The sequence below is a fragment of the Acinonyx jubatus genome, chromosome C1 (genome assembly GCF_027475565.1).
Source record: "Acinonyx jubatus isolate Ajub_Pintada_27869175 chromosome C1, VMU_Ajub_asm_v1.0, whole genome shotgun sequence".
NCBI classification, from domain to species: Eukaryota; Metazoa; Chordata; class Mammalia; order Carnivora; family Felidae; genus Acinonyx; species Acinonyx jubatus.
This window is the reverse complement of record NC_069381.1, coordinates 48,984,206-49,009,551: the sequence shown is the minus strand read 5'-3', so window position 1 is coordinate 49,009,551 and position 25,346 is coordinate 48,984,206.

Below are 25,346 nucleotides of genomic sequence, written 5' to 3'. Positions count from 1 at the left end.
TCAGTTGATGGACATTTAAGCTCTTTCCATACTTTGGCTATTGTTGAGAGTGTTGCTATAAACATTGGGGTACAAGTGCCCCTATGCATCAGCATTCCTGTATCCCGTGGGTAAATTCCTGGCAGTGCTATTCCTGGGTCATAGGGTAGATCTAATTGTAAATAATTTCAAACATGAAGAAAAATCAAAAAGAATAGTACCATATGCTCTTTATCCAGGTTTTCCTATTGTTAGCATTCTGCTCCATTTGCTTGATCATTTCCTCTCTTTTTCCCTTCTATACACACACACACATGCACACACAGGCACACACATACATACATAGACACACACAGGCACAAATACACAGAACAAATAGACATACACATAGACACTCATACACAGATACACACACAGACAAAAATACACAGACACACACATACACAGACATGCAGGCACAAATATACAGACACAGATAATATACACATACACATAGACACCCATACACAGATACACACAGACACATCCAAGGATACAAATACACAGATACAGAAAGACACACACATAGACACACATACACCGATACACATGGACACACACACACATATGAAAATTTTTTCTGAACCATTTCAGACTAAGTTGTGTCTTTATCTTTACCTTTTCCTGTTGGCTGGGAACAATGATGTTCTTTACATAATCACAAGGTGATTAGCAGCTTCAGCAAGCACTGATATAATAATTTGATATACTCTAATGTCATTATTCCAATTTTGTCAATTTACCCAATAATATCCTTTATAGATTTTTTTAACCTCCATTATAGAATCTAAAAGTCAAAATTTTATAAAAAGCTCTACCCAGAGGGGAGCTACTTCTTTCCCTCCCCTTCTCCCTGTTTTCTCACTCCTATAAGTAACCCACTTAATTGTTTTCTGGTTTATCCTCTTTTATTGGTAAAGATAAGCAGGGACTTGTATGTTTTCTTATTTCCCCTTTTATTTTACAGCAGTGCATATTATATATGTTATTTTGCATTTTGCTTTTGTCACTGAACATTATCTCCTGGAAATCATTCCATGTCTGTGTATAGAGACCACCATCCTTTTTTTACAGCAACCTAGTATGACACTGTGTATTACTATGGTTTTTTCAACCAGTCTCCTGTGCTTGAGCTTTTAGATAGTTTCCAATGTTTTGCAAATAAAAATGAGGCCACATGACTGACCTTATGCATTTTATTACAGGTGTATATTCAGGGTAAATTCCTCGAAATGATATTGCTGTATTGAAAGGTGAATTACATATGCAGTTTTTTTCTTGCTAAGACAACATTTATTATACCAAACACATTTAGTTCCCTTTCTTTTTTTTAATGCAGTTTTAGTATATATATTGACAAATTGTCTTCAAAGGGGTTATATCATTTTGCATTCATACCAGTAAGAGAGTACCTGAGAAATCCAATGTTTTGATTTTTATTTTTGCACAATGATAAATTAGGAAGGATTCAGGAGCCAGAACAGGATGAAGATCAAAGGTCAGGTGCTGCATGGAGTAAGAAAAAAGGATGCCCAACAAAAAATCAATTCACAAAATGCTTTTTCAGACACTTGGACACCATTTGCTTAAGGGCAGGGCAGTCTTATTTAATTTTTCACTCTAGGGCGAGGCATCTCTAGTAAGATATCTTAGCAAGGTGCCTAGAACATAGTAAATGATCTATAGATAGTGACTATTTAAATAAATGAAAGAATAAACTGGCAAAAACCTGGCATGGCCCATGGGAATAACAAAACCTGGCTGGGAGATTATTTTGAAGGAGCACATCTCACCTCTTCTTCTCCCTTCCCCTCCTAGACAGATGCTTCCTTGTACAGTTATTCCTGGGGACTGAGCAGTTTGAAGTTTCCAAAGATGAAAACATGTAAGCAGTCCTTGCATTAGGAGATGGGGCTGCACAGAAGCCTATTGTCTGCAGGGACACAGGGAGCTCTGTGGTGAAAGGGGAGTGTCTTCCACAACAGCCTGGCCTTTTCAGGCTGAGCATTGCCTTTTCTCTCTGGAATGTAATATTCTACCCATGCCCTTCGAGTGGCATTGTGCAGTAGCAGGGTCAGTACTGGGGGGTGGGGGGTGGGGGGGTGGGGCTGTGGTGGGGGTGCAAGCAGGGAAATGATCTCTGTGCAGGCAATCCAGTAAGTCAGAGGCAGCATCAGAGGGCACGGCCAGGTCTGGGCTCTGAATGAGCGCTTTGTGAGAGTCTTGGTGGCAGTGGCTGGAGAAGCACCTTCCCCTTGCAGCTCACCTGGTGGCTGAACAAAGCTGTCTTTCAGGCCTCAGGCCCCACAGCAAATGCTGTGCAGGTGATAGATCTGCTTTCTTGCCCTGCAATGGCCTGGGGATCGCATTTCTGCCTGGCATTTCTTATGGGTTGCCACTAAGGCCTGTACTCCCTTCAAGATAATGAAATAGCAGAACTAGCCCAGGAGGAGATGGGCCACCTGTTCTGAGGCCAGAGGGGTCACTGCAACCCTGAGGATTTCTTTTCAGAGTCACAGGGGAACAGGCACGGCTAATCTAGGTTTCTGCTGACTCTTGGCATTGTCCACATGAGCAAGCACTCTTTGTCCAGCCCTCAGCATTTATAAAAATTCTTTTTAAAATTTGATCTCCACGATGGTTTCCAGGGGTCAGCGTGACAGCTTTCACCCAGGAGAAAATGGAGCCATCATGAGCTGGAGTGGGTGGAGCCTTCCAACTCCAGAGGCAGAGTTCTCTCTCGGACACTGGAATCCACAGTATCACAGGAATCAGTGTGATGGCAGGGGGCAAAGTAGGATGCTGCAACCGCATTTTGGATTTTGTTCTGGCTACGAGCCACACTTGAAAGGGCAAGAGGCTTTTCCCTCTCCCTTAATGTAAGAGCCAAATCTCTGTATTCTGAGTTTGGCTTCCTTGTCAGAGGGATTGCTAGTTTTTCTGTGTCAGGGTTAAAAACAGATGCTGTGGAGCACCTGCAGAAAAACACGCCTGGTTCTGTTTGGGTTTATAAGCTCATGGAGAGAGGCCGGCACTGGGATTCAAGGGACAGAAAGGGTAAATCCGGAAGCGGAAGGATGGATTTCCCTTGTGTTAATCAGGGGAAGTTAGTTAGTTGCTTAGACAGGGTTAGTTAGGATTTGGGGTGTTTTTGTGAATGGCAGAGATCCAGGACCTACGAAGCACCAAATATAGGGAGATGTCTGTGAGAGGACTGTGAAGGCCTGCTGCCAACACAGAAGCTTTTGGAGCAGGTGTTGGGCCTGTGTCGAGTGGAGAGGCCTGCTGTGGAGCACCTCTGAGCCACCTGGAAGACCATCACCTGCTAGATGGCTGAGGATGGTTGGCCCAGTACTGTCACATACAGAACGGATACAACTAAGGATGGTGAACACCATGCAGCCATCCCTCATTTTGGGGATACCATCTAAACATCCAAGGTTGTTTTTAAAACCCCAGGGAGGGAAGGAAATCCCCCTTAGAAGTGACTGAAATTGAATCCTTCCTGTACCTATCAGATAGGTGCTCAGAGACAAATTTAATTTGCTTAAAGAAAATGAAAATTCACTCACTCATGTATTCATTCATTCAACAATGTTTATTGAATGTCTTAACAAAATTTGACTAAAATGGATTATTTTGATATTTGGCCTCTGTAATGGTTCTGCTTTCTGTCGTGTTTCCTCTTTGTGGGTCATTTGCTCCAGTGTTTGCTTAAATCCTACTCTTCCTTCAAAATATGGCTCAAATACCTTCTTTTCCACAGACACTTTCTTCTCCCACCCAACCCATAAATTAAGGTGGAGTTGGGTCTCAGCTTGAGCATGGGCCATGTCTGCTCATGGATCCAGGCATGTCTGAGAATGTCTGGAAAACTGCAGATTCAGGCCTGATGGAACTCAATTTTGGGGGCTATGAGAATCCTCCTGTGAAAGAAATCATGATGTTTCCACTTGTGAGATCCAGCCAGACACATCTCAGCATGTCTGGAGAAGCACTAGAGTGACTTCAGGTTTTAGGAGGGGATAGCAAATTCCCAAGAAAAACCTTATCCTCTAGTGAGAAGGAATCTTACCTAAAGATCTTGGTACAGTGACAAGCTTTACTTTCAGAGGCCAGAGAGCAATAACTCTGAATATAGTATTCAGATATTTGCCATTTGGGTTTGTCTCCTAGCTTGCCTGAGGCTCTTTTGGAGGCTGGCTCTTGTGAACACAGAGTTGCCATATATAAAAACAGAAATAACTACTTAAATCTCTGCAAACTTTGGGATAAAATAATCCCTCATGGTAACCTTTCTCTGCCTCCTCATTCTTGGAGAGTTACACAAAAGGGATAGAAATATTCTCCTCCATTTGACCATAAAATTGTGCTGAAGCTTTGGCACCTAGAAGTTTGAGTCATTGAAGGTAAAATTTGTCAAAACAGAGTTAGGACAGCCACGGACCTTGGTCTTGGGCTTGACTGGGTAGCATAGAGGAGCAGCCAGCACCATGGTGCCTAATGTCAGGTGTAGAACTTCTTCAGAAGTGGGATCTGCCTGTGGAATTCCAGAAATTACTTGAAAGACAAGTCTTGCAGGTGGTTAGTATTTGTCCAGTAGATGCAAAATGCCACAAAATGTTTGGATGTTCAAATAATGTAACCTAGATCCATAAGTGTGGGTGAAAGAATGATGGTGACAAAGCTGAGGAGGGCAGTGGAGGACAATGATGGACAATCTTGTAGCCGGTCCAAGGCAGTATGAATTGATCATGAGGACTGAGGTCAGATTGTATTTTAGAAAGATTGTTCTGGAGGCTGATTGGTAATTACTAGGAGATAGGTAAAACTTAAGAAGAGGAAATTAATAACATTGATAATAACTCAATGTTTCTAGGGCTGTGTCTGACCATGGAATATCTCCTGTCCAGGAAATGGCAGCATTTCATCCCCAGTGTCCTTTGTTTGGATGGGATAACTATCTGGGGAATAAGGTGCAAACTTAGTCTTTATCTGGAATTCTTTTTTGATGACTCTACTTTCTAGTTATCAAAGAAATCTTTGACTTACAGGCATTTATTAAAGAATCCTTCATATTACAAATCTTGATAATCAAACTTTGGTCTCAAAACTAATTTCTGCCTTTATTGTGGCATCTCAAAGATCTGACCATTCTGGGATGGTAGTGAATAAAGAAACAATGAATAAAACCTGATTCTTCCAGTGGGCCTCTCACCCTCCCATGTTTTCCTCATTTTGTCTTAAGTAATAAGAACACTCCCTTCTTTAAAACTTCTGTTTGCTTTTAAGTATATTTAGTAATGTTTGTCAACCCTCAGTTCTCCCGTGACCCAAACACACACACACACACACACACTCCCATACCACTCACATACCACTCGTGAAGTGCTTGACCCTCTCTCATCAGAAATAGTGGTTTATTCTGACCAAAAAATTGGGGACTTTGAAGACATGACTAGTCATGTAGTTTGAAAAATTTCATGCAGAAATGTTGCTATTTCTCAAAGGGCTGAGAATCACCAGCCTTGTAGAATGGAGGCCTATTTACCTTTTGGATCATTGACACCCACCTTCAGGATCTACCTACAATGGCATTTAGAAAAGCAAAATATTTATGTGATCTCTAACTACCCAGAAGAATTTTACCTGTGGGCAATGGAAGAAGATTTATGTGGAAATCCAAACACAAGAATTATTGAAAACAAATTTATAATGATTTCATTATTCTTCTTTAAAATGCCATTGGGATAGGGGTACCTGGATGACTCAGTCAGTTAAGTGTCTGACTGTTGGTTTCGGCCCAGATCATGATCTCCTGGTTTGAGAGTTCAAGCCCCACACCAGGCTCCTCACTGACAGTGCAGAGCCCACTTGGGATATTCTCTCTCTCTCTCTCTCTCTCTCTCTCTCTCTTCCCCTCCCCTGCTCGTGTTCTCTCTGTCTCTCAAAATAAATAAATAAACTTAAAAAAATTCTATTGGAGTAATCAGAGAATGCTTTCCCATGGTGCCTGGTGAAGATCCACAGGGCTATGAAAGATGGACTGATGGGTCATGTGGACAGAGTGGGACGGCAGGTTGTCATGGATGATTGCAGTGACATAATGAGGGAGTTTGAATTTTTTTTCCTTCTTAGCTATTTATATGTTTTTATGACAAATTATTTTAGGATATTAAATGGCAATTACACCATTATAATATTATCTTTTAAAAAGATAATTGAGCTCCTTAACAGTGTTTAGTATTATTAATCTGGCAAAGATCAGAGCTGGAACATTTCAGTTAAAGGTCTTTCTTCCTTTCTTCCTCTCTTTTTCTTTTCTTTTTTTTTAAACGTTTTTTATTTATTTTTGGGACAGAGAGAGACAGAGCACGAACGGGGGAGGGGCAGAGAGAGAGGGAGACACAGAATCGGAAGCAGGCTCCAGGCTCCGAGCCATCAGCCCAGAGCCTGACGCGGGGCTCGAACTCCCGGACCGCGAGATGGTGACCTGGCTGAAGTCGGACGCCTAACTGACTGCGCCACCCAGGTGCCCCTCTTTCCTTCCCTTCCCTTCCCTTCCCTTCCCTTCCCTTCCCTTCCCTTCCCTTCCCTTCCCTTCCCTTCCTTCCTTTCTTTCTTTTTCTTTCTTTCCTTCTTTCTTTCCTTCTTTCTTTTCTTTCTCTTTTCTTTCTTTCTTTCTTTCTTTCTTTCTTTCTTTCTTTCTTTCCTTCTTTCTTTCTTTCTTTCTTTCTTTCTTTCTTTCTTTCTTTCTTTCTTTCTTTCTTTCTCTCAGAGAGTGCAAGTGGGGGAGAAGGGCAGATGGAGAGAGAGAGAATCTTAAGCAAGCTCCAGGTCAGCATAGAGCCTGAGATGGGGCTCAATCCCATGATCCTGGGATCATGACCTGAGCTAAAATCAAAAGCTGGATGCTCAACTGACTAAGCACCCAGACTCCCCTATTTATTCTCCTTTTAATATGCCTTGTTCCAAAACGTGGAGGATTTAAAGGTGTATTTAAAGGTAACTTAGTTGTTCAACAAAACTATGACATGTACATTTTTATTCTCCATGTTAGAATTTTCCAAAATGGCCAATGTTTCTGTCCCTTTAAAGTATCCTTAAATATTAAATAAATGAAGGAAGGAAGGAAGGAAGGAAGGAAGGAAGGAAGGAAAGAAGGAAGGAGCATGAAAATCTAGTTAGCTAATTACAGTTATGTTATTTATTTATTTATTTTCATAAACCTTTTCTGCAACCAGGATTGTACATGCAAAGGGATGCCCAAATCTTCCATGGCACTTCAAATCCTCTTCTGCCCAAACACTGAATTTCCTCAGAAATGGCTTAACATTTCTTGGTCAAGTCATAGTTGAGGACTATTCTTTTCCTAGTTTTTCCTAGTTCTAGAAAAAAACTCTCTTCTGTCTCATTTTTATTTGTACAACAAATGGTTAAAATGGGACAATGCCATTTTTTTTAACCTGAATGGTGACTGCCAGCTATTAAAATGCTAATTTCAAAAAAAAAATTACAAAAAAAAAAAAAAAACCAAATAGAAGAGCCAAAGACAGCCAGGAAACAAGAGGAATGAAGTCTACTGAGTGATTAATCATTTGATTAACCAGGTAAGTCTCTGGCACATTACTAATTAGCTCACTTACAAAGCTCTGGACTGAGCAGCCCTGGTTTGATTAAAGAGGTGCCGAGCCATTCAAACCCTGATGCTCCAGCTTCTTTTATAAAACAAAATGCCACTTTCATGCTAAGCTCATCTCTTTAATCCAGCTGTGATTTCTCAGGCCTCTGACACTCAGGCCTAGGCACATAAATCAAAGAGTAGAAAATGGTCCTCATGAATGTTCACAGAATAGGATCTAAATTTTAGGACTCTGTTTTTTTTTTTTTTTTCTAATTTAAAAAGGGGTTGTTTAAATTATGAGGTTGTGGTAACTACCTGTTGACTGTATTAAAGCTGCTGCCTTTGATGACCCTTTAAGGTTATCTGCAGGCACTGGTAGAGGCCCTGCCTTTGTAGGAGGGAATAAATCTGCTGTCACTACACTCTATTACTCTGGGAGGATTTATGAGCTCTAAACAAGGATATTTGAAGTTGATAATATAGATATTCTCAACTTTACTAGGGAGTCTGGCTTTAAAATATTTTCAAAGCTTGGGGTGCCTGGGTGGCTTAGTTGGTTAAACCTCCAACTCTCGGTTTCAGCTCACATCATGATTTCACTGTTTTGTGAGTTTGAGCCCCACGTCGGGCTCTCCACTGAGAGTGCAGAGTTGGCTTGGGATTCTCTCTCTCGCTCCCTCTCTCTTTTTCTACTCCTCTCCCGCTCACACTGTCTCTGTCTCTCTCAAATAAATAAACATTAAAAATTAAAAAAAATATTTTCAAAGCTTATTTCTTTGTGATAGAGTATTTGTATTCTTAGTCACATTAATGCCACCCTGCTCCTCACCCCGAAATATCCATCTTCTTGGTGGTACTGAAGTAGAGGCATCCTGACTGTTTAGTGGAAGCAGTGAACTCTTCCTGCTCCATGATTCCACTTCGGATCCTCATTCAGGATCTTTGCTTCTTTACTTGAAAGCTTGCTTAAGACGACTGAATACTTTCTCATGCTGTGCACTGTATCAGTAAATCTGGCAATTCTGTTGTGGTTTCCTTTGTGACTGTTGCAGGAATAAAGAAACTAACAGAAATGTTGGCTGGATCAATTGAAGTATAGGGTTAAGGTCAAAGCTAAATCCTCATCTCCTGATATTCCAGGTTGATCATATCATGGCTGGAAATTGTCTCCCTTGTGGGTGTTGTATTTTGAAGGGGCACGAATAAAAAGAGCTCATCTAGCAAAGGCCAGGGAGGAGACGATGGTGGGGGACATCTTGTCATGAGGGCAATAGCTAAGAATCTAGAGAGGAGACTAGTAGAGTAGATATGGAGTAGAGAAACGTGGTACCTGTCTTTAAATTTTTTAAGTTTATTTATTTATTTTGAAAGAAAGAGACAGAGGAAGAGAAAGAGAGGGCATGAGAGGGAGAGGGGTAGTAAGAGAAGGAGAGAGAGAGAGGGAGAGGGAGGGAGGGGGAGAGAATCCCAAGCAGGATCCAAGAGCAGTACACCCAACATGTTGCACAGTGCTTGGTAAAGAGCAGCCATAAATAACAGTGATCACTATTTTTTGAGCACATGTTATGCTCAAATTAGAGCATATGCTAATTATCTCAATTAGAAATTATTATTATCTCCAATTAATAGTGGAGGAAGCTCAGGCTCAAGATAGGAAACTTGTCTAAGGTCACATAATCAATATCTAGGCTAGGATGCAAGCCAGGTCTGTCAGGGACGGAGTACTCCTCTCAGTGATGCACTGCCTGGAAAGACACCTCTCCTGATGCAGGAATGAGGATGATGTCACCAGGGTCTGGGGTGATGCTTCAGTGACCAGATTCTATCACTTTTATTTTTTCTCCTGTGGATGAAGAATCGCAGTTAGCGATACAGAGTTTCCACAGCCAGTATGTTCCAGACTCAGGATTGAAACCTATGATTGCCTTGTACAAAATTCAACCTCCTGATCACTATGTTTTATCATTTTCCTGGTGCAAACAAATGCAATTAATGTGTGTTTCTAGTTTCACCTGGGCGAAATACTGCTATTTCGAGTCTGAGTCTCTGTTACCCTTACCTTCGGCTTAACCTCTGAACACTTGAGCACTCCCTTGTCCTCTGTACCTGAATTCCTGGTTTGCCCTCATCTGGTGCTCTGTTCCTCTTTGGATTCTCTACCTGGCCTGCTCCAGCTGACGTCCCTCCCTGATGGAGATGAGGATAATATAATTGAAGTTTATGGAGTGTTTTGTGTCACTGTGAAGATATGAATTGCAGTCCTAAGGCTTATCCTCATCACATTTAAATATTCCTTATAACAATCCCATGAATATAATGAGTATTGCCTACATTTTGCAGATTAGCAATCAGTATCACAGAGAGGTTAGGTAGGTTTTCTTAAGGTCACACAGCTAGTTAGTTAATGCCTAAATTAGCCTACTAATACTAATGCTAATACTAATAAATATTACATTTGTTTTTTTCTACCACATGCATGCTGGGAATTATTTCCACACTTCTCACCTTCACTTGCCAACTTTTTCCTTCTTGTCCAGCAAAGAGCATGAAGATCCCCTACCTAGTTAACCAGGTCATCACCGGGTAGGTACCATCATCATCTTCATCATCAATTCATGTTGAAAACTCTAAAAAACGTAAACAATTCTCAATTCTAAAAGGAATTCATTACAAAGTAGAGAAACTGAGGCTTACAGAAATAAGGTGCATTTCTCAGTCACTTAGCTAAAGAGTAAGAAGGCGGTGCCTTAGTTTTAGAATCTTAAATATTGGAAGCATGTATATTTGATTTTTTTTTTCAACGTTTATTTATTTTTGGGACAGAGAGAGACAGAGCATGAACGGGGGAGGGGCAGAGAGAGAGGGAGACACAGAATCAGAAACAGGCTCCAGGCTCTGAGCCATCAGCCCAGAGCCTGACGCGGGGCTCAAACTCCCGGACCGCGAGATCGTGACCTGGCTGAAGTCGGACGCTTAACCAACTGCGCCACCCAGGCGCCCCGGAAGTATGTATATTTGAAACAGGAGCAGTTGGATAATCCAGATGTTGGTAGGGGAGGGAATAGACAAAGATGGGATAATGTTTAAGAGATCTACAAAAGAGGGGTTCTTGGCTGGCTCAGTTGGTAGAGCATGTGACTCTTGATCTTGGGGTTGTGAGTTTGAGCCACACATTCAGTGTAGAGATTAGTTAAAAAATAATTAATTAAAAAATTCTTTTAAAAAGATCTACAAATGATAGTGAAAGGTTATAGAAATGTCATGGAAGTCTTAGTAGAGCATAACTGAAAACTTTTAGTGGTATTAGGCTGTCTGTATAGCTATGTGTGGGTAGACAAAGCAGCCCTTTTTAGTTCAGAGGGGATTCCTCTGCTCAGACCTCTCCACTGGCTTCTCATCTTGCTCAGAGTACAAGTGTAGGTCTTTATGTCAACACCCCTTATGATCAGGCCTCTGCTTAGCTCTTTTGTTTCCTATGTCTATTGTTCTGCTTGGTTCTCTCTCTGCACCTGCCACGCTGGCCTCCTGGATGTTTCTCAGTCATGGCACGCATGCTCTGGCATCAGGGCTTTTCCATTTACTCTTCTATCTGCTTTGAACTCTATCTCCAGATATTCACAATGCCTGTCTGCTTGTTTCTTCAGATTTCAGAAACCACCTCACTACCCAGTCCTTCTGCGAGCCACCCACCTAGAAGAGCCAGAACTTTCTCTCACCACCTTCGCCCTTGGTACTTTATCACTATGCCCGGTTTTGTTTCTCTTCCTTGCACTTGTCACCATCTGACATATTCTATTTTTGTTATTGTTGTTCATTTGCTTGCTTTTTGTCGTTCTCAGAAATACAAGCTACTGCGTCCCCTTTGCCTACACACCTAATGGGCACTTGTAAATGTTTTTAAATGAATGAATAAAATAAGCATCTGGGTATGTGACCTTGGTCAACCTAACAGTGTAAGCAGTTATGATGACTGCTGCCCAGGGAAGGTGGTAGGGGGCTGGTGGTGGACCCTTGTCTGTCAGATCTCACAGGCCCAGCCTCAATAGTGACCTCATGTGGCATGAGAGTCAAAGTCAGCAGAGGGCTGACGTTAGACCATTTCTCTCTGCCTGGCCTGGCATTTGTAAGTAGGACTGAGTAAGCTCCAAGGGGTCCTGGGCAATTGTAGGTGGCATGTTTTTTAAAATTTTAATTCAACATATGTCGTGATAAGGCAATATATTCTCATGGTTTAAGATACAAGAATAGCTTAAGGTATATAGTGAGGGGTCACCTCCTACTCTTTGCTCCTAGTTACCCAGAAACCCCTCTCAGTTCCTGTGTGGCCTTCTGGAAATATTCTATGCAAGTTTAAACAAATACATATAGAGACCTATATATTTTTCTTTTTTGCTTATATTGTACACAATACAGGATATTACACATACTATTCTATATCTTGCTTGTATTTTTTAACTAAGACAAAACATCCACAGTAAAGTGCAGAAATTTTATGTACAATTGATAAATTTGTCTTCCCATATATGCTCATATAATCATCATCCAGATCAAGATATGTATTTATAGCACCCCAGTATCACCCTGTGCCTCTTCTCAGTCTCTCCTGAGGTCATTGCTCTTCTCACTCTTATCACCATCTATTAATTTCCCCTGGTCTTCAATGCCACATGGATGGAATCAGATAGTATATGGTGCTGTGTTTCTGACTATTTCACTTAAGGTCATGTGCTTTTTAATATAAAGACATATGTCTTTTGTGGGTGGCTGGGTGGCTCAGTTGGTTAAGTGTTGGACTCTTGAATTTGGGCTCAGATCATAATCTCAGGGTTGTGAGATCGAGCCCCAGGTTGGGCTCTGTACTGGGTGTGGAGCCTGCTTAAGATTCTCTCTCTCCCTCCCTCTCTGCCCCTCCCCTCCTCTTTAATTAAAAAAAAAAAATCTGTTTTTGATGATTGTATCTCATAAAGATAAAGGACATAAAGAATTTCTTCATCTTCTTTTATGATTCCATGGTATTCCTTCGCAAAAATGCCCCATGCTTCATTTCACAGCTCCATCCTGGTTTAGATGGGTGTTGCAGTAAAATGAGCAAAAACACTTGTGTAAGTGTATCTGTTCCTTGCGTACAGGGAAGTGGGATTGCTAGGTCAAACAGTGTGTATGTGTATAATTTTTAGAAGGCTCCCAGTGTCCTTCTGAGGTGTTTGTAGTGATGTGCCCCACCAACAATACCTGAGAGTGCTTATTTCCCTAAGTGTTTTCAAACTGTGGATCTTTGCCAATTTAGAGAGAGGAGTGATATCTCAGTATAGTTTCTCATTATGAGAGAGACTGAACATCATTTCTTATTTTAAAGACCCATTTTTTTCTTTTGTAAGCTATGTCCCCATAATTTGATCATTTTCAATGGGGTTAGTTATTTTCTCTTATCCCTCCCTAAACATCCTATTTGTGTTAGGAAAATTATCCCTTTGGTGAGTTTCCAATATATTTTTCCAAATATTTCATTTGTCTTCTATTTCTTTAGCCATTTACAAATATTTTGTTTTTATGTGGCCAAACTTATTAATTTGTTTAAAGTTTCAGAGTTTTGTGTCATTGCTTAAAAGGGCTTCTCTACTCCTAGATTGTTAAAACGAATCATATTTTCTTCTGGTCCTTTTATAGTCTCCTTTTAAATTATTAAGTGTTTTGACACTTCTAGAAGTCATTTGTGAGTAAGATATGAAGTAGGGATCCAACAGTTTTTCCCCCAAATTACCCCAATCATGCTCATTCTGTATATTCATGGATCCACTTTTCCCAAAACTGAAATGCCATTTATCCTATCCTAAATTCCCCAGGCATTTGGGTTTCTTTCATAATTTGACATTATGTTCTATTTATGTGTGTGCCAGACTAAACTATTGCAGCTTTACTATAATATCTGGAAGACTTGACTTTAATATCTGGAAGACTTATAAGTAGGGGTATGCCAATGTGGAGGTACTGTTTTTCCTTCTAATAATGACAGCCGGCTCCATAGCAATTAATTATAATAACTGAAGAGATATAACTATATTTGCATCTCAAATTTGGGAAGCAGAATGCAGTAGCTAGAGAAGAATAAAATACAGCAATTAGAGGGATCTTAGACTAGGATTCCAAAGTATATGCCTATCTGCCTCCCACCTCCCACCCCCAGCACACACACACACTTATCAGATTGCCTGCCTGGAGTAGACAGGACAGTGTGCCCAGAGGAGTGTGGATGGTAACATGAAATTGATAAGTGGGAGCTTGACTGAGGGGGCTCTTTCTTTAGTCCTCGTCCTCCAAAAGTTATCTTATGAATAACAGAGTTTATAAGTCTACTTTTGTAATAATTTAGAATTTTTTCATCTTAATTCATAATTAAAAAAGAATTATGTTTTGAAAAAAATATTTATTGACTACCCACTTATTAGAATGGCCAAAGTCCAAAACACAGCCAGCACCAAATGCGGGAGAGGATGTGGGGCGATAGGAACTCTCATTCACTGCTGGTGAGAATGTAAAATGGTACAGCCACTCTGGAAAGTTGGCAGTTTCTTACAAGAATAAACACAGACCATATGACCCAGCCATCATGTTCCTCAGTATTTTAGCTAAAGGAGTTGACAAGTCATGTCCACCAAAAAACCTGCACACAAATGTTTATAGCAGTTTTATCCATAATTACCAAAACATGGCAAGATGTTCTTCAGTAGGTGAATGGATAAATAAACTGTGGTATATCCAGACAATGGAACATTATTTAACACTAAAAGAAAATGAGTTATCAAGCCATGAAAACATGTGGAAGAAGCTTAAATGCATACTACCAAGTAAAATAAGGAAATTGGAAAAGGCTACATACTGTATGACTCCAACTATGTGACATTCTGGAAAAGGCAAAGCTGTGAAGAAAGTAAAGAAATCAGTGGTTACCAGGGGTTAGGGGCAAGGGAGGGATAAAGAGAGCACCAAAAATTTTTAGGGCAGTGAAACTATTCTGTACAATGCTTTGATGGCGAATACATGTCATTATGCATTTATCAAACCCCTACATTTGTCAGTGTAGCTTCACTGATTGTAACAACTATACCACTCTGGTGTGTGTTGATAGTGGGGGGAGATTCTGCGTAGGGCAGAGCAGGGGTATATGTGAATCTCTGTACCTTCTTCTCAGTTTTGCTGTGAAATTAAAACTACACTACAAGATAGTCTGTTCAAGAAAGTTTTTTTAAAAAAAATTGAGCTTCCATTTGATTTTAGGTAGTTGGCATCAAATGATAGTCCCTGCCCTCATGGATCTTGAGAATTCTGATTTAAAGATTAAGTAATATCTGATGAAAGAGTCCTAAAAAATATTGGAGGGAAAGCAGTAAGAGTTGAAGGGGCTTTGGTGGCAGTCAGCTGTTAAAATTCTGACTACACAAATTACAAGCACAACTTTGGACATATTTTTGAGACTCATTTGCTCAGTTGCAAGAAGGAGATTAAAATTTCTCTCTTGTGATATTATTCTGAGGATTAAATGATAAATGTAAAGGACCCAGAGTAGCACCTGACACATAATAGGTATTTATGAGATATGGGTCCTTTCTGCTTCTTTGTGTGCTATTTTACTTGGGCAAACCAAAGGACAACTTAGCTCAGAGAGTGCTGGCAATGCTTTCTGAACATGCAGCATGTGTATATCCCTCTGTAGAGAGCTTGCCTGGCCTTGGCAATTTCCCCCAGAATCTTCCCAGATTGCACATGTTCTTTTCAAACTATTAGACACAGACTAAACATTCATCTTTTGCTTCCATGTACCTTTCCTTGGGCTTCTCTTGTTTATTCTCTCCTCTTCCTTTGGCTGAAAACTTGGCTTTGTAAGAAATTTCTCAAGTGATATGCTCTTCTTTCCAACTAAGAAGGTAGATGCTTTTGACAACTGAACATCATTATAATATTTATGCATGTATAATATTCATAACATCTGGTTTTTTGTTGGTTTCCCAAGGCCTAAGCTGACTACTAAGAGGAGAGGCGGATACAAAATCAACTGTGTCAGTCTGATTCACAGCTCTGCTTTTGGAGGGAGGTATTGGAGGTCAGAGCTGAGTGTTCACTCTAGTATCAGTGTGAACAGAGACTGAATTATGTAGCCCAGACAGGAAATATGTGCCATTGTCTGATTCCCATTCTGGACTAGATTCCTTCCTTTGTTGCTCTCGCAGCTCCTTGTGTGTTTGCCCCTGGACAGGTAGTGTTGGACAGTGATTACAGCCCATGGGCTCTGCAATCTTACTGCTGGGTTCAGAGCCAAGTACCATCATGAAGGCATTTTGGATCTGTATTAAATTGCTTATCTACTCGGTGCCCTAGTTTTCTCATTTGTGAAATGGGCTTAATAATAGCACTTACATCACATGGTTGATGTGAGGATTGAGTGAATTAATGCATAAGAAGCACTTGTGCAGAAGTGCTTTTTATGCATTAATTCATTCAATCCTTACAACAACCATGTGAGGCAAGTGCTATTATTAAAAGTGTTCAAAAATACTATGTTTTTCTATGTCAAAACAGTTTTCACAGTGAATTGTAAATCTATGTTTACTTGTATCTTTACCCCCACTAACTTGTAGGGTTTTGGTGGCAGGAAATATGTTTTGTTCATTGTTGTATCTTCATGTCCCAGCATTGGGCCGGAACATAGCATGTATTCAATTTTTATTTCAAAAATAAAAACAACATGGATGGGCCTTGAAGGTATTGTTAGGCAAAGACAAATACCGTATGATAGCACTTATATGTGGAATCTAAAAAAGCCAAACTGGTAACATAATAATAATAATAATAATAATAATAATAATAATAATAGAGTAGAATGGTGGTTAACAAAGGCTAACGGTGGGGGGTGGAATGGGCAGGTGATGTTTAAGGGTACAAATAAGTTCTAGAGACCTAATGTGGAGCATAGTGATTATAATCAACCAATACTGTACTATAAACTTCAAAGTTGCTAAGAGACTAGATATTAATTATTCTAATAGAGAAACCCTGGATTAGGCAATCACTTACATGGTTTCTTTTTTACAACTTTTCTTTGTATGCACAGCTTCCTTAGTTAGGCATCCTGAAGGGGAGGAAGGGCTGTGTGCTAATATTTGAGAAACAAAACCCCACCCTCAAACCCCCAAATGTCATGGTCCTTGACCGTGACCACAAGAGGCTGGATATTATGGAAGTTCTAGAATCAGAAAGACCTGCATTGAATCTGGGTTTCATTACTCTGTGACTTGGAAATGTGTCTTAATCTAAGTTTCTTCGTTGTGAAGGGGAAGCCTGTTTGTATCTACCACATAGGGTTCTTGTACAGATTCTGCATGATGATGTATGCAAAGCACTTACTATGGGAGTGTCTGTGGGAAGTGGGCAATAAATGCAAAGTAAAATCATTTTAACTAGTTTCCCATTTTGAAGATTATCAAGAGTATCTTCTCTTGATAACAGCCATACTTATTTTAACTTGAAGAGATAATTAAATTCAATTAAAAATAGCTTATTCCCAAAGTGAGCCATTGAGCTAGAAGTGAATTTTAATATTACCTTTTCTTTTGAATGTGTGGACAGTTTCTATGTGTTTAACTTCATTTCCCACTGTTTTTCAACACATATGTTTCTTCCCTTTGCTTCATAGAGTCAGCACTTCAAGGTCATGGGGGCATGCCCAGGAGACCCAACTAAATGACAGTTTCAGGATCAGGAAAGTTTATCAGAGAAAATAGCAACTCACCTGGCCAGTGAGAGTTACCCAAGCATAGCTTAGGGGTGGAGGGTCCTGGCCAGCATCACCCACAGGAGAGAGAAAGTTGGAGAGCTGGGGGATTTGCAAGTCATTTGTTATGATTGGGGTTGAGGGAGAGGAAGGAGTGGCTCTAGGTAAGTATGGAGTCATTGGCAGGCATTAGGTCATAGAGGGTCTTGCTAGCACAGGAAAGAAAGGGCTTTCTAATAAGGGCAATGGAGAATCACGGCGGGGGGGGGGGTGTTTAATAAGGCTGCTGATATGAGAAAGTGTTTTCTTTAGAATGATCTTTTTGACTACAGTGTGAAGAATGGGTAGGGAAAGAAAGACAAGAGGCAATGAGACCAGTTAGGGAGTTACTGCAATAAAGTTGCCAAAAGATGTTGATGATTTACACAAACACAATGTTCTTGAGGATGGAGAAGAGTAGATGGATTCTAGAGATACTTTAGAGGTTAATGTATGAAACTCCATGATTTATTGGTTATAGGGAGTAAGAGGTGAGACATCCAGATTTAAGTAATTGGGTGATGTGGTATCATTAATTAAAGTAAGAGAGAAGGAGCATGCTTTGTGAGAAAGAAAATCAGTTTTGCACATAGTCTATCAAAACAAGATGAAAACCAGGAGTTGATAACACAAGAGAAGGCTTCCCTAGGAGAAAGGAATGACCACCAGTATCAATGCTGCCAAGATGTCAAATAAAAAAGATTATCAGGGAGATCTAGGTTTCAGTGAGGAAAAACAGGTTAAAGATGTAAAAGGGTGTGGTTTCCATGGAGAGAGATTTCTTGCAAAGGTTTGAGAGAGAGGGGAGCATAGATAATAAGTCTATGGAAAGTAAAACAGCAACATCAATAACATTTATGGTGTGCTTACCATGTACCTTGTAAAATGTTTTACCTGTATTACTGGAGTTGATAACTCTCATTATCCTGTGATTGACTGGAGTTCTGAAAGGTTAACGAAATTTGCCTAAGGTCACATAGCTAGTAAGTGAGAGTCAGAATTTGAACACAAACCTGTAGACTCAAAATCCTGCTCATCATCACCAGCTATGCTGCTGCCTAGATATCATGCACAAAACATTGTGAAGAGTAGAAGGTAAGTAACAAATGGCCACCAAGACCCAAGTCTTTGAGTCTAACCCTGTGAATTGCATCAGTTAGGGTCCCTTGCAGGTTGCCTTCTGATTGCCTCCAGCCAATGGGAGATTGGTGGGCAGGAGGAAAGGGACATCTTTCCTATTTTAGTGTCCCACATCTGGCAATAGCTGTCTACCTCTGGGCAGCCCCTCGTTCTTTAGGGCTATAGTGCTCACTGTGCTCTGGTAGAAGACTTACTTGCTTTGTCCCTGAGGCCATAGCAGGGGATAACTGCTTCCAGATATTGCTGGCCTCTTGGCACCTCACCATCCTTTGTTTATTCTCTTAACTATACCCACCCCTTTCTAAATAGGGGCTTCATTAGAGTCTCCCCATTTGAACCATCTGGAAATGAATCATTTCTCCTGCAGTGACTCTGAATGATAGAGACAGTAGCCAGGGGTAATGGGGACATGGGGATTGAAAGATTTAACGGGCAGCAAAGCCTATACACTCCATCACCATAAATAGCAGTGATGAGAGTCATAACACCCACTCACGGTTGTTGGCACTTTACAATTTATAAAGTGCTTTCACATAAGTTATATGATTTGAGTCCAGAAATAATCCCAAATAGTAGGTGCCATTATTTACACTTAGACAAACAAACTGAAACTCAGAAAAGTTGATTTGCCCAAGGTCTCCCAATGGATGGAGCTGAGCTTCTGAACCCAGACCTCTGGAGACCAAGGCCAGCATTCTTTCTACTGCACCTTGTCTGCTTCCCATTAGTTACTGAGGTGACAGGATACCTTTTCTGTATATAGCCTCCTGCAGTGGGCAGGCAAAGAACATCTAAATCATGCCAGGAATCCCCAAGGACTCAGTGTGTTTCACACATAGCTAGATTCACATGAAACAAAATTTCCCTCCACCTCCTGGGAGCTGTCTCACTGTGTTTCTTGAAGAAGACAAATAAAGTGTGCCAACTTCACCAACAGTATCAATATAGAATGGGAACTGATAAAAGGTCTCTAGGGGAAGAAAATAACTGGACAAAGTACTAAAAATCACTCCACCATGCCAGGAGATCATGCTGATGATTGCATTGAATTTATTCCCTTTTCCAGCATGTTGGGCATTCCTCTATGAATGTTGTTTATTTCTTAAGATCCATCCTAGCTGAGTATAGTTTCAGATTTGAAAACGTCTTTTGACAGCCTCCTCTGTGCCAAAAGTTTTCACATGTATGATCTCATTTGAATTCCCATAGCAGCCCAGACAGGTGAGGTGTCTTTTCTCAAGGCTGTAGGACTAGTAAGAGGATGGAATAAAAGTACCAGGTCTCCTGGTACTTTTCAGAATATAAGTCTCTCAATTCTGTTGCTACTGGTCAGAAATCAGCTCCTGCAATTTCATGCCTATGTATGTATGTCAGTATGTATTTATTTATTTGAATTAAAATTGGCATAAAATATTACATTGATTTCATGCATACAGGATAGTAATTTGACATTTTTATACATTATGAAATAATCACCATGATAGGTCTAGTTACCATCTGTTACTATATGAAGTAGTATTGTCTATATTCCCTATGCTGTACATTACATACGGGTAACTTATTTATTTTATAATTGGAATTTTTGCCTCTTAATCTACTTCACCTATTTCACCTGTTCCTCCAACCCCGTCCCCTCTGACAACCACCAGTTTGTTCTCAGCTCTGTTTCTCTTGTTTGTCCATTTGTTTTGTCTTTTAGATCTAACATACAAGTAAAATCATACAGTATTTGTCTTTGACTTATTTCACTTAGTATATATCCCTTAGGTCCATCCATACTGTTGCATATAGCAAGATTTCATTCTTTTTTTATAGGTGAGTAAAATTCCATTGTATATATACTATACTTTTTAATCCATTTATCAATGGACATTTAGTTTGCTTTTATAACTTGGCTATTATAAATAATACTGCAATGAACATGAAATGCATATATCTTTTCAAATTAGTGTTCTCATGTTATTCAGGTAAATACCCAAAAGTGACAGTGCTGGATTGTATGGTAGTTTCATTCTTTTATATTTATTTATCTATCTATCTATCTATCTATCTATCTATCTATCTATTTATTTTTTTAGGAATCTCCCTAGTATTTTACATGGTGGTTGTACCAATCTACATTCCCATCAACTGTGCACCAGGGTTCCCTTTTCTCCACATCCTTGTCCACACTTATTATATCTTGTCTTTTTGATAATAGCCATTCTGACATGGTGTGGTAGCTCATCGTCATTTTGATTTTCATTTCCCTGATGATTAGTAATGTTGAGTATATGAATATATAGTATATTTTCTTTGCAAAATGCCTATTCAGATCCTCTGCTCATTTGCTAATCAGGTTTTTGTTTTGTTTTGTTTTTCAGTTTTATGGGCACTTTGTATATTTCCAACTCCTTATTGGATATATCATTTGCCAGTATCCTCTCTTGTTTAGCAGTTTGTCTTTTGGTTTTGTTGATAGGTTCCTTCATTATGCAAAAACTTTTTAGTTTGATATAGTTTATTTTTGCTTTTTTGTTTCCCTTGCCTGAAGAAACATATCTAAAAACATATTGCTAAGACTGATGTCAAAGAGCTTACTGCTTATGTTTTATTCCAGGAGTTTTATGGCTCCAGGTCTTATATTTAACTCTTTAATCCATTTTGAGTTTATTTTTGCATATGATGTAAGATAGTGATCTAGTTTCGTTCTTTTGCATTTAGCTGTCCAGTTTTCCCAACCTTATTTGTTCAAGAGATTATCTTTCTTCTTTCTTTCCATTTCCTTGGATGTGCCTAGGAGAAACTGAAAGGAGGATCAAGTTCATGGGGTTGGATCTGTTGATTCAGTCTAAGGGTGTGTGAAAAGGGCTCTGCTGAATAAATAGGGAATAAGGCTGATGGAGTGGAGATTTATATTGCCCAACACCCAAGTCTTCCCTTCGTCTTTGCCTAGATGCTTAGACAGAAAGGAAGAGGTCTAAACTTGTTTTTTCTTTTATTTTTGGGTTATGAGAAAATAGGCTTGGGAAACCTCTCCTCTAAAAGTAGCTCTTGAGAGGTGTTCTAACCCAGTTCTCCAGCCTGAGCAGAATAACTCCCAAAAGTGACTCTGACAATGACAATCAATAATACTAGCCATTGTCCTTTTTATCATTGTTTACTGCCTAAATTATTGGAATAGTGTACTAGCCTCAGGGTTTATAATGTGAACTAATGAATGGTTCATCCAGGCATCATTCTTGATGGGAGTTGTCATTCTCTAAGTGTGACAGTAATGGCCTGAACATGGCAGTGGCAATGGAGATGCAGAGACCCTTCTGTTGAATAAACTCCTAGATGTTTAGCATGGAGTACAAGGCTTCTCAGCTTGATCCAAACTTATGCTCTTGCTATGTAACCTGCTTATGATTCTCCTCCATGCATACTGAGCTACAGTTGCACCAAATTATTCAAGCTCCTTGAACACACCATACCTTCGTGCCTCTGCGAGATTTTCCCGTGTCAGACTTCCATCCTTTTCCATTTGAGCGATGTCTGTGTTTATTTTAGGATGCAATTCAAAAGTCATCTTTTCTTTGGAGGCTTCTCTGATTCTCTCCTCTCATTCCTACTGCTCTAGAGCTGATCACTCCTTTTTCTGTGCTCCCAAGGTATTGGCATCTTACCTTCAGTGCAGAGTTTATTACTTATAGAAAGCAAGCTATCTGTGTTCCTGACATTCTGATAAACTCTCTTCAAGGGAGATAGCTGTTCCAAAGTGGGCACTCAGTGGAAGCTGATGGCTGGGTAAGGGATTGGATCCTAATTCTGCATGTGGAGGATTCTAGTGTTCGATAATTCTCTGATCCTCACAAAGTATTCCAGATTGTGGTTATACAACGACAATTTATATCTTTGCCTTCAGATAGGACCAAACTTTGGCTTGATGCCTAACAATATCGTGGACATAAATTAACAGTGAAGCAATTTACAGTCTGTCATGTCTTATTGCTTAATGAATTTGTCAAAAATCATATTACTCTGAAAATTATGGCAAGCAGGGTCCATGGGGCTTATGTCTTTAAGAGCAAGATTGCTCTGGCCTCATTCAAGCAAAACTGCTTCACTACTTTCGTCTTTTTAATGCAGACACCAGAATCTCTGAGCACTTCTGTTTATTTATCAAATCTCTATTGACTTTCACTTTGCATTAGGACTACCAGGGATGACCTTGGCCAGTTTGCAAATCCTCAACCCCAGTGCACCTGCTGTCAGAGCCAAATAGGATTTAAGAGTCTCTTAAACTCCTGATTCTATGCTAATATGATGTCATCCATTTCTGGCTTAGGCTCACCCCAGACTTTATTACTCATTTTTTGAACAAAGCCAAGCCTTGTCCTCTATTATAAGGGCACCAAGAAGAACCCCCTTTTAGTTCTGCCTCAACTTCTCCATCCTCTTCCTCTTTCCCCATTCATTTGCCCCCCAAATCTCTCTTAATAGTTGTTCCTCTTTGTTTCTTAGAATATGAGTTGTTTTGAATGACGCTATTTCACAGGGTAAAGAAACTTGGGTTTCTCTAGGCACTACTGTCCTCATTTGTGCAATGAGATTAACATTAACTCATTGGACTAGCGTGAAGATTAGAGTGCCCCGGCATCCATCCATCCATCCATCCATCCATCCATCCATCCAACCATCCATCCATTTATCCATTTAGAACACATTCATTCATGTTGTAAACAATGTCTGAGAACTTAAAATGGGTCAGGCCCAGTGCTTTATTTAGGATGCATAGCCAAACTTTAGACTCTACTGTCAAGGACCTTTGAGTCTACTAGGAAGATGGACAAATTAAAAAAAAAATAGCTAAAAGCTAAGATGGGAAGTTGAGTGATTGAGACATGCTCACACAGGATGGCAGTTTCATAGTGATTTTCACAGGCCTCCCAGGAGGTGTGTGGAGGGCTGCCAGGGCTCTGTCCTGGAGGGACAACTGCCCTTAGGTTTGAGGCCATAGTTAATACTCAAAAATGGTGATGGTGCTGCCGGTGGGAGCAACAGCACTGGCAATAGCAGTTTTGACTGTTGTTCTCATATTTCTGTCAGTTTCTCTCTCTCTATTCTCTGTTCCTCTTTTTGTAAGGCTCTCTTCTCTACATTTCTTCATTTCTCCTTTTACACCTTGTCTTATAATTCTTTTGGGAACATGTAACTATGGATTAACTGATGGCCGATTAAAACACAATTGGATCTTTTTATTATGTGTTTTTCCTAAGGAAAAATTGCCCCAGTGGCACCTGAACATATGGAAGAGCCACGGCTCGGTTGCAAACCAGTGGGGGCTGCCCCATGAAGGTGGCAGATGCCCCCGGGCAGCTCCCTGGCTCATCCTGTGATCTGTCTGGTTGGCCAAATGGAAGCAGGCCAGCCACCTAACAGTTAACTGTGATGCTTTTTTTTCCCATTTCATTTCAATCTCTTTGTTCCATGCAACCAAAGAGCTAATGCCTGGCGAATTTATTATGACCCATTGTTTGGCTCGTGGAATAAACCGATTCTTCCCCTTTCTGTGTTCTGACTCCCCCCTTTGTCTGCAATTTTATTTTATGGTTCTTTTTGTACACATCCAACACATGCTGAGGTTATTGAAAAGCACAAATTACACAGAATTCAATTTGCATATCTATTGAGGGTCCAATCCCAGAGTCCTTAGTCAGGCAAAATGCCCGTTGACTCTTACCTCCTTTACTCTGCTCCTTCTTGGCACCAAAACCTGCAGGCTGCCCCTCTGCTGCTTCTAGCAGACCTGGCAAGTGGCCTTCATGGAGGTTTTAAGCAGAGTCACACCGTAGAGGACAATGAGTTGGGTTTTTGTAAACTTCCAACAAAGTCACTCAGAGTATCTTAGTGGACAAGGTAGAGAAAGAGAGGTCAGATGACAGCCAGGTGGGGTCAATTTAGTACCGGTGTGACCGAGAAAGTACAGGTGTTAGAGTCACTCAGGGTTATGTATGAATCCCTGCTGTGTCAGTTACTTGCTTTAAAATTTTTTTTTGTTTTGAGATAGCTGTGGGTTCACATGCAGTTGTAAGAAATAATACAGAAAGAGAGTTCATGTAACTTATACCTGGCTTCTCCCATCATTTGCTTTTGACCCTGGGCAAGATACTTAATCCATCTGTCTCATTTTCTTCGCCTGTAAAATGGGAGAAATAATATTACTTACCAAATTAGATTGTTTTGAAGAACATCTGAAATAACATCTATGAGATAACTTAGGATAGTACTTGTACCTGTACAAGTGCCTATACCATAGTGTTTGTAACCTAGTCCCCAATAAACAGATATTCCTCTCAGAAATAAGTGATGGTGGATAAACAATTCTGATCATTGAGAAATATTAGTCTGGAGAGAATCTCTAGCAGCACATTCATAGTTTTGAGCTAAATTCGGTCATGAAAAATAGCATATGTATTTAAATTTTGTTGTAAGAGTGATATTTTTTTTGTAGAAACATTTAAAAAAGAGAATAATATAAAATAAACTAACCTAGAATTCTAATAGCCAGATAAACTTATTGCTAACATTTTGTTGTTTTTCCCTCATAGGTGTATTTTAAACAACAAAAAATGTGATCATACTTCTCATAGCCTTTTGTAACCATTATTTTAGGGTTATGTGATATTGTACAGTAAGGAGGATCTGAATGATTATAACAGTCCAGGCAGAAATGTGTTCTCCTATTTTACAGATGAAGGTATTGGAACTCAAAGAGTTAATTTACTTGCCTGAGGC